An 8,116-nucleotide genomic window follows, 5' to 3' on the forward strand; every position below is an offset into this window, starting at 1 on the left:
TAGAATGAATAAATCACCACTGATTAGCTACAAAGAAGAATGGTTTTATTAAACATATAATATTTTAAAAGAATGTCTTGATTGTCAAGCCAATATGTACATTAAGAATGAGGGTGAAAAGTTCAAACAATGAAAATTAAACAAAAAAATATTCATAACACTGTAAATAAGGAACGAATGCAATATTGTAATCCTGCAAGAAAATAGTGCATGCTTCTAAACTTTTTTTCAAAATCTAACTATCCAAGTTGAATTTATGAATGTCAAAATTATGTGAAAGATTTTTCTCGTTTTACTAGAGCCACGCAAAATTAACATACATTGTACAACATAACACACAAAATCAAGATGATCAGCACTTACCTTCTTCTTATTGCAATCATGTTGTCTAATGACTAATAAAGTATTCTATTCTATTCTTTATGTCTGACAGACTGGTCGAGACACTGCTAGGTTGAGGGACGTGTATCTGAGAGGTAGGGAAGGGAATTGAGGGAACACCACATGTAAATTTTACGTACACTAGTGTTCTAGGGTTAAACCATTCGATATATGGAAAAAAAATATAAATCAGCCCTATTGTTGTGTTCAAAGATAAAATGCAGGTCACCCTTTGTCACACAGGCAGAGTGGTGAGATTGTTTGCAATGGAAAGAGCCAACATGTGGTCGGAAGTTATTAAATGTTAGCAAGGTGGGTGGTTTTGGTTATTTTTGCGTGAACTTGTGCTTGTTGATATTTCATGATGTGTTTTGGAGCAGCAGTAGTCAAGTAGTTGCGAATCACATGACAAAGTGTCATCAGCTCACAGACCTATCACATCACACACAATACATACACAATGGTGTCTCGCATAATGAACGCAATCCATTCCAGGACAGCATGTATTAAGTGGCACACTGTGTTAAACCAGTTTACTACAGGAATCATTTTAGTCTGTTCCCAAGCCAGGTTCAAGACCTGGAAACATCATAAAAAAACTAGTAGAGGAAATACAGAACACACCACCAAGGCAAGAATGTTGAAAATGCTATGAATTTACCAAAATATAAGTTGTAGAAAATACAGTATGTACTGTACAATAGTTCTAGCCTATGTGCACACGTTTGTTATGCGGGATGTTCACTGTGTGAGCAACCTCTGTATTTTTAACATGAATCGTAATATTCAATGAATGATACAGAGAAATGTATGAATACTTCTTCAATGATAAGTTGTTTCTCAATATATTTAAAGTTGGATTTTCTTCCACCATTACACTACTCCAGTGCACAAGTATACAAAAAAATATTAACGCAGGGGGATTTAATGTTACAGCAGTTGCACTAAATTGCTGTAAAAAGTAGTCGAACTACAATTAAAAAAAACATTTTAATATTATATCATCATTGATATATGCATGAGAAATAATTAAGGCACATATTAGTGTTCCAAAATGTCTGCGAAACTTGCATGCATTTTAGAAACTTCTTTTACACGTATGAGCACAAGCAGTTAAATACGTGCCACAATGCTTAAAAAAAAAAAAAACCACACAAGCAATTTAAGAGTACCAAAATTCTTCTTGCACATGTAGCAATTAAACATATTGATGTGGAACAATAATATTTTTATTAGGAATAATCAAGTATCATGAATGTTTTGTGTTCATACCCACACATACACTACATATTAAAACTTTTTTGTTCACATATAAAAAGTTCTTCTGTATTAGATTTCTGGAGACATTCAAAGGATGAAGTACAACAGTTGTTAACGTAAATATTGATTCAATGTTCCATATCCTCCTGAATCGAAACATGTCTGGTTACTTTTTCAGCTGGCAATCCATCAAAATAGGAATTTAAAAAAATCCTCGACTGTTTGAAACAGATAGTGCTCTCCAGTGGATTCACGGAAGGTGTTATTTGCTAAGAAAGAAAGAAACATAATAAATAACAGAGTTAGCTGGTTGGTTGGTTCATCAGATCAATTAGAATTATAAAATTCTATGACCATCAAACATGTAGAAAAACATTCTGAACTTACAGGTAAAGAAATATTTGCTGCAGAATGTATTGTCAAAATAACATTCTGTAAAGTATAGACAGTGGTTCGAATCCCAGTTAGGGCTAGTCCCAGTTAGTCCATGTGGAATTTGCAACTTTTTTTTGTATTTATTTAACCAAAACCGTTTTCAAATTATCCTCTTCCGCTTGTATGTGCAGTGGATGTACGAGTGTTGCTCGGCAAATTAACCATGATTATTTCATTGATTTTTTTTCTCTTGCACCCTGAGTGTTTTTAAGCTGGGTTTTCACCTGGTGGTTGCAGTGTTTGTCAGCAGCTTGTTTGGCATGTTGTTTCAATTTTGTTCCTTGAATGTCTCATTGTCTAAAACAAAGAATAAACACATTCGGGGAAAATTTGCTTGGGAATACTTATATATCACACTCAGTGTCAGCGATTAGGGGGGGGCAGTTGCTCCCCCTTTCCATCACTTTTGCCCCCGCACTATGCTAAACCTTATCCATACTGTCTTTGACCCCCCAGTTGCTCCCCTGGTTTTGGAACCCAATTGCCGCCACTCATCACACTGTACATATTGCTTGCATTGTAGCTTCTTTCTTATAACTTACAGTTATTACAAGCAAATGAACATATTTCTTGTCATAAAGTTTGGAGACAACACACACACACACACACACACATTCTGTGTGAGACACTTACATTGCAATAAATGTGTTAATGCTTGCAATTGCAAAGTTGTAAGAAGGAAGGTTGAATAATACTTAAAATGCAATATTTTACATTTTCTAAAAGTGAACACGATTTGTGCAATACAATCCATGAGAGGGAAATTAAAGTTACTCACTCACTCACTCACACACTCACTCACTCACTCTCTCTCTCTCTCCCTCTCTCTCTCTCTCTCGCTCGCTCGCTGTGTATGTGTGTCTCTCTCTCTCCGGTTGTTAAATAGAATAGGAAAAATATGTGCTTATTTATCTTGTGCTTTATGATTGGTAATGATGCATGAACATCATGCTTTGAATCTGAAAATATGGTTCCAATATGGTACTTAGGCAATTCATTACCAACATTTTATCCAAGTAAAATTTGAAATAAAAAATAAAAAAATCATATTCTCGATAAACACAAAGACTTAATATTATATAGGCCTGCTGGTAGTTTCCGATTAAGGTATTTTGTCCACTGTACAACTATTCATGAATATTTATGTAATTACCTGGGGGCATCAAAAAGTTTTGCCTGTTGAGGTATAATTTGTTTAATAATGGAAAGATTGAAACATTGATCATACATATAGTTTGCTTGTAATGTCCTCTACTCAGAGTTACACTTACGCATAGTTCCCATCTCATTCCATGCATCTGAGCAAGCGTTCTACCTGGACCTCAAAAGAAGTTTGTTAAAATTCTACAGAACGCTCCCTGTCCCACCGTTTACCAATGTGATAACATTATGAAACTATTACATCATAAAAATATAGTCAGGAAATATCAATGGAAATACTGTATACACCAGCAAAAAATAAGAAAATGAAGCTCCTGGGAAAGATAGATGTGTGTAGCACCCAAATAACAAGAAACCAAATCAACAACAGAAAAGCATAAATGTTTGATTTGTACAAAGTATTGAGCAGTTTAAATTGTTCATAAATCTTTCAACTTATTTGCTTACAAATAAATTAGATAAGTGCTGACTAATATACGTACATCCCAGTTTCTGCTGTAGCACTGCCTAATGCTCCAGGTATTGTGGCAATGCTTTAGCACCTCTGGACATGGTTCATTGCTTTGGCCAGCCAGGACTACCTATTTTATTGGTTGTCTAGAAGATATACAGAAAACAAGGAAATATTAATTTACAGATTCCACTCCAATACATTTCTGAACTTCAGTAATGCTATTCGAGAATACACAGGAGTAGGTTAAGTGATTAGGCTTAGCCTTCCCCCTCTCCCCAAATTACATTTTATTCATGTATAAATGTATTATTTTATTATGATTTGATTCACACATTTCAAGCACAAATTATGCAGCACCATTGTACAAGAAACATACCATTTCGGAATACATTCTAACTACCATAACTCCATAAGTTTAAAACTTCTGACATCACCTTTATGTAGTATATGTGTATGTGTGTGTGTGTGAGGGGGGGGGGGGTACAACAAATTGTCAAACTTGACTATGAAGACCAAAGGAAATAACACTTTCGGGCCAAAGTGTTTTTTAATTATTTTTTTTTTACAATTTACCCCCTTACAATTGCATTTGTATCCGAACGTGTATACATTTTCGTAATACCAGTGACTTTCATCTTTGCCAACCCCCCCCCCCCCAAATGGAAGAAATTCAGAAACTGCTATTCACATAATTTTGTGCCTCTCTTGCATTTGATGCCTTTCTTTACACTCCTGGCAACCCTGCGCTACCAGGTATTATCGTTGCTTCAGCTGTGTTCATGTCGCTTACTTCTGATTTTAATTCGGTGCTAAGATCACGGACGGAAGGAGGTAGAACATCAACCATTTTTGTTGCAAAAACTTAAAATATCCGAGTAGGCACAGGGAACATAATGGCATACTATCACGATGCACCATTTTCATGCGCACAAGATTAAAATACTTATTTTGTGGAAAATGATCAGTAAAAGAATAAAAATGCAATAAAAATTTCAAAACTTCATTTCACGCTGTTTGACCTTTTTAACATAACAATGTGTTTAACCCTCTGAACCCTCTCAAGAAAATGAAATATTTTTTGCATGTTCCCTTGCTTTTAGCCTGCAGAAATGAGGTATTGTGAAGAAAAGTACACCTGTTAATTTAACATGAAGCAGAACAGCCTGAAAGTTTCATGCAAGTGAATGTAGCACCCAACACGACATATCACAACAGCAGTTATAATATTACATTGTTACATTAGGAGGGTTAGGTATGGGGCTGATAGCAATTTTCGATGTGTTTTTTAGCTATTTGAGTGAGCACACAACCGGTTTTTACTCATAAAAACTGGCGAAACAACTTCGCCATGGCAAGTTGTTACTTACACTGACCATATTTTGGGATTAAATGTCTCAGCTACATGTGTTTCCCGCATGTTTGAACCAATTTTATATTACATAAATGGTCGAAATCTGTCGTTTAAAAGAAAACACAAAGTAATTCTCGACGGAGTACAGTGAGACAACGGACCCCATAATGTAAAAAGACGCAATATACGATAGAAACCAACACGGTACACGTTGCACTGCTACGCCAGTAATTAGCTTACAATCAAAAGGTAAATTGTTATAAATATTATATTAACTGTTGTGAAAATGCCTGGCCCAGATCATCTAACCCGAGGATCGAACACAGGTCGAACGTATGGTAGTCAAGATGCTATATTGACTGAGCGATTGTGCCTGTGTTAACGTAAAACACGCTTGCACAACTTGTAATGTATTGTAGCTATTTTATATTCAGCATGATCAGATATTACATATTTTCTACGTGCATAAGAATTACAAATTAAGATACGAGACAAAACCACCTCAAAATTTTGCATTGAACTTCTACGCCTCTATTTATATATTTCTATGATTTACATTTCCTACTTAACATATTTAACATCAATAATGTTACACTTACCAGCAAATGTACGTATTAGTGTTTCAAATCTCCACGACTTTAAGGTACTCGAAGCGTACGGGTTCGCAGATCCGCCATGTTTGCTCTTGTCACACTTGCCAGTACGAGTATCACGTTGTTTTTGTTCACGGAACAAAATATTTCTTTCGATGTAATGGACAATGTTTCAATGGACAAAACTAACGTCAAACTCATATGTTTGTTAAGAGAACTCAACCAAATGGTTTATGTGAACAGTCACTCTGTAGGTGAAACAAAACCTTGTTTGACTGTAAGAAATTTTGTGGAACCAAATATATTTTGTATCTGGAACTAATCCTTTCTTTCCGTGTACATTTCGGTGTACCCTGTCCCCCCCTTCCTGAAGAGACTGTGTGAACTCATGTAGCCACTGGCTCCACGAGTAAAAAAAAATGACCCTTCGGTACCGAAAAAGGTGGCTGAAGGTATGTGTACGTGTGTACCCGGTTTCCCACATGAGATGAACTATTGAATTAATGGGATATTGATCAATTGTGTGTAATTAAATGAAGAAAAGAAGTTAGTGTCCCCGCCGATTCATATTATCATGAAAATTCTCCGTTTCGCCCCATAGAGAAAAGACACCTCTTTGCCTCGCCGTATTCCACCAAAACATCTGAGGGCGACTGCTCCCTTCCCTTCCTTTATATAGGCCCCGCTAATCACCTAACCGTTACTGGAAACTTTCCGCTGGTCGGCTGTCCGGCGACACACCTAGAATACATACGTTTAGGAATACATAGACATACACATCTTGTTGGTGGAAGATAATTATCAACACTGTTGCTAGTTATTCCATGATCCGTGTTGAAAAATAAGAAATTACTTCCCTTTAAAATCCGGTCTCTACATGTAATCATTTGTTAGTTATGGAGTTAAATTACCTAAGATATACACTAGAAAGGTGCAAATTATGAAAGTAGGCTGAATATGCACTTCAGAGAAGCACCTTGTCTTTCTTTTTAAAGTTTCCTTTCAGTTACTACAAAAACAAACATGTAAACAGATATGTGTTGTTTTCTTTTGCTAAATCTTTCTTCTTTGATATGCATATTTATTCGCATATTTTGCATGTTTTTCTCTGTATGTGGCATGCTCACCCGCTTGTGAACCTATTACGTTCAAGCTTTGGTCAACAGATGGCGAAACTGGCGCGTTCTTCGTAATAGCGTGCTGCCTCTGGTGGATATTTCTGGAAGTTCTAGGAGTTGCTTTTGTTAGAGGGCTCGTCAGAAGAAATATGTATTGTATGTCCAGAAACTATATGATCGGTGGCTGTGGCCAAATCTGGAACTAACGATGGTATGAGAAATTATTTGCAACATGTAGCAATGCCCCTTCACATTTACAATACATGAGTTTTGTCACAGTATTGTAGACGGGAGAGAATAAGTTGTCACAGAAGTCTATTTCTGAGTTGCAGACTTTGTCTATTCCAACTTGTAAAAATAAACTAGTGTATGTTAACAAAGTTTGCAAGATTGCTGACGATACTTAAGACAAAATTTCAAGTTAGTTTGTTGTAGTAAAGTGGGAAAGTGGTAAAGGCCTGGCCTAGTTGTCTGAAGATCGCAGGTTCGAATCTCTTTTAGAGACAATTATTTTTTTTTTATTAAATAGAATTAGTGTATTGTCGACATTTATGAGAAGGAAAATACAATAAATCTAATTCCTCGTCGATGCCACTTAGGATGTATTTCTCGTGTAGTTTCTCAAATACTAAATTACTTCTATCAGGAGGCAATAGGGTGGACAGAGAGATATTGGCGAAAATCTTGACCTTTTGAGGCTCACCCTGTGAGGTAAAATATGGGTTGATTGTTTTTAAATAAATAGAAGAACAATGACAACCCATATACCCAGTGGCGTAGCAACATATCGCGAGGTCCTGGGCGAGATGAGAATACGAGTCCCCAACCTGTTTTTAAATTGGGAATCTCAATTTAACTCGATACAAAATCTTCAGAGATACGTCAGCAAATTATCATATTTATCTAATAAATTATTGAAGAAAATTATATTTAATAATGTCACTCACTCTAATAATGTCTTACTTTGTTTTCCGGGTTCTGAAATATGAAGCTGAAGTAAGAACTGCTTATGTTATTCATTGTCTTCTCCAGTTGCAAACGACCCAAGCATTTAAATGCCTCGCACTTGCTTCGTGGCAGTTGGAGGTGCTTTATTGTTAACATATTAAAATCGGGAGTGCAAGGTCGAGAGAAAGGAAAAAAGACAAGACAAATTGCTTTTTATTCGAGAAAATATTAAATGGGTAAAAATGTCGACGCAAGATATCGTGAATTTTTGCGAAAATGTTACACATGAGAAATATGACAATAATTTTAAATTTTTCCGGCCCCCCTTAGGCTTAGAGCCTGCATGTTACGCCCCTGATTTGACGTATTATAACGTTTAAGTAGAATTTAAAGCCAGATAAAAACAGAATGTTTT

The 8,116-nt window shown here is 35.9% G+C and overlaps 1 long non-coding RNA gene across 1 annotated transcript; it reads right to left on the reverse strand.

Annotated features, from left to right (window-relative positions):
• Positions 1-1,658: 1,658 nt before the first annotated feature.
• Positions 1,659-5,717, reverse strand: LOC146003113 (uncharacterized). Its single transcript, XR_014443782.1, has 3 exons — positions 5,642-5,717; positions 3,720-3,834; positions 1,659-1,910 (listed from the first exon to the last, which is right to left on the reverse strand). It is a non-coding gene; the product is annotated as an uncharacterized LOC146003113 (long non-coding RNA).
• Between the last annotated feature and the right edge of the window lie 2,399 nt (positions 5,718-8,116).

This window comes from Lepisma saccharinum, chromosome 19 (assembly GCF_977018435.1).
Source record: "Lepisma saccharinum chromosome 19, izLepSacc3.1, whole genome shotgun sequence".
NCBI classification, from domain to species: domain Eukaryota; kingdom Metazoa; phylum Arthropoda; class Insecta; order Zygentoma; family Lepismatidae; genus Lepisma; species Lepisma saccharinum.